Below are 2662 nucleotides of genomic sequence, written 5' to 3'. Positions count from 1 at the left end.
GCAGGAATGTTTATAAGGTCCTGGATTTAAATTGCGAAATAGAAATAAGAACTTGGGAGAAGGCTGTTCCTTTATTCCTGGCATCTCGAAGAGGCTGTTTGACCTTTTCTTTCCTGCCTGATCCCCCTTCTCCACTGCTGTCCCTGCAGAGCTGAACTTCAGAGCAAGAATTGGATTAAAAAGTCCCCCACTTCCTGTCCCCTTGGCTACCCACAGCTTCCAACCCAGACCACTGGGTAGCTTTCATGGGCTCATGCTACCCTTGGAAAAGAGCAGAAGGCCTCTGGCTGTCACCTTGGATTGCCTTTCAGTGTTGACCCTGAGTGAAAAAGGAGAGGCAGGAGAGTCTTTGGAAGTAGAATTGGGACAGATTCTCTTAGTAAAGCTAGAAGTGCTTGCAGTCAGGTGCTGGCTGATCCTGCAAAAGCTGAGCCAACTCAGGGCAAAACTGAATGCTCTGTGTTCCTTTTCTCAGCCCAACCTTCCCTCTGCTTTCTTCCCTTAACCTGCTTCTGTCACATATGCAAGTCATCTTCCCCTAGTAGTTGTGGCATCACTGGAGTTTACCAGGGTAACTGGGGTTTGAAGAATCTTAGGAAACTCAAGTTAGACTGCTGATTCTCAAGTAGGGTGGGGAGAGTAGCAGGAACCCTTGGGGGCTGGCAGGGGGAATGATAGGACATGTGGCATTTCCCAGGAGAGGGGAAAGCCCTGGTTTTCTTAATGCAGTCTACAGAAAGTACAGTTTGTGTTGAGTGGTGATCAAAAGTGAGAGTCGGTTGAAAATAGATTGAGAAACAGTGACGTAGTTGATGTAATACTTTACTACTGGCTCTCAGAAAAGTTGATGTGAACCAAGATCCTTTGCATGTTGAGTCATCCTCTGCCAGCTTCTTCCATCGTTAGAAGAATTCAGGTCCCATAGTGAGCAGTGAATACTTATCAAGAGAAGGTAGGATGGGACCATGCAAATGAAGTCTTCTTAGTTTAGCAGGTGTCTTCAGAGTCCTCCTTTTTTTTTTTTGCCTTGGGCCCTTGTGATACCACGGCCCGAAGCCACAGTGAATTAGCACCTGAGAGTCCCCTTCTGTCTCAAGAAGTCTTTGCCACCGTGCATAAAGCTAAAAGGCTTGTATCTTAGTTGGGGACTGTCAAATGTGCCCAGAATGCCAAATAACAGAGACTTAAACCCATAGAGCTTTCTTTTTCTCATGTCACACGAAGGAAATAGGGAATCCAAGGCTGGTGCAGCTGCTCAGGAGCAGCCCTCAAAAACACACGCTCCTTCTAGCTTTTCTGTTCCGCCATCCCTAGATTTTGGCTTTCTGCTTCATAATCTTAAGAAGCATCTATATTCTGAGCAGGAAAACAAGGCGGGGGACGGGACAGAGAGCAAAAGACACATGAGAGCCAGATCTATCCCTTTTAAAACTTTTTTTAAATAGACTTTATTTTGTACAGTAGTTTTAGGTACACAGCAAAATTGAGCAGAAGGTACAGAGATTTCCCACACACCCCACACACGCATAGTTTCCCCCATTGTCGACATTCCCCGCCAGAGTGGTACATTGGTTACAGTTAATGAACCTGCACATCATTATCACCCAATCTACCCCCCTTTTTTTTTTTTTTTTGCCGTACACGGGCCTCTCACCGCCGCGGCCTCTCCTGTCACAGAGCACAGGCTCTGGACGCACAGGCACAGCGGCCATGGCCCACGGGCCCAGCCGCCCCGCAGCACGCGGAATCCTCCCGGACCGGGGCACGAACCCGCAGCCCCCGTATCGGCAGGCGGACTCCCAACCGCTGCGCCACCAGGGAAGCCCATATCTACCCCTTTTTGAATCAGGAAAATTATAGCTCTTCTAGAAGCCCTACCCAGCCAATTTCTGCCTAGTTCTCATTGGCTAGCACTGTGTCTCATGACAACTCCTGGCTACAACGGCATCTGGGAAAATGATTATTAACTGAGCACTTTCCCAATCTGACAAAACTGGGTTCGGAGGAAGGAGAGAGTACCAAGATTATATTAATCTGGAATAGCAAACACGGAGAGGAAGAATACTTCTAAGACTATAATATCTACCATGGCCATAAAAAGGTGTGGAATTTTAGGGAGGGTTTTTAGAAATTGTTTTGATTGAAGGGTAACATATACACAATAAAGTGTACCAATCTTGGGAGTGAGCTGACTTTTAACACATATATACATTTGTGTGACCACTTGACTGGATGAGGATGGAGACCATTTTTAGCACCTTTATAAGTCCCCTCATGCCCACCTCAGTTAGCAACACTCCCACCCCTGAGATACCCACTATTCCAGCTTCTACCACTTAGAGAGAGAGATTAACCATCATAAATGTTGGAAGGAAAACATGATGGAGGGAGAGGAACAAAAGGGAAGAATAAGGCCAAATAAATGGCTGCTTTTGTGATATTGCCGCTCTCCTTTGCCTCCTAAATTATTCTAATTCCATTTTGAAAATGGAATTTTAAATGTCATCAGAAAAAGTCATCAAAAGCTGAAGACCGAAATTTTCGTTTGCTGTAAAGTTGATATATGCTGAAACTTCAATCACTTAGGACTGGATTCTATTGCGCATAATGTAACAACCCTAGGTAATTAATAGTGGTGTAAATAAGATAGAATTATATTTCT

The sequence above is a fragment of the Lipotes vexillifer genome, unplaced genomic scaffold (genome assembly GCF_000442215.2).
Source record: "Lipotes vexillifer unplaced genomic scaffold, Lipotes_vexillifer_v1.1 scaffold182, whole genome shotgun sequence".
Taxonomy (NCBI): domain Eukaryota; kingdom Metazoa; phylum Chordata; class Mammalia; order Artiodactyla; family Lipotidae; genus Lipotes; species Lipotes vexillifer.
This window is presented reverse-complemented; position numbering follows the sequence as displayed.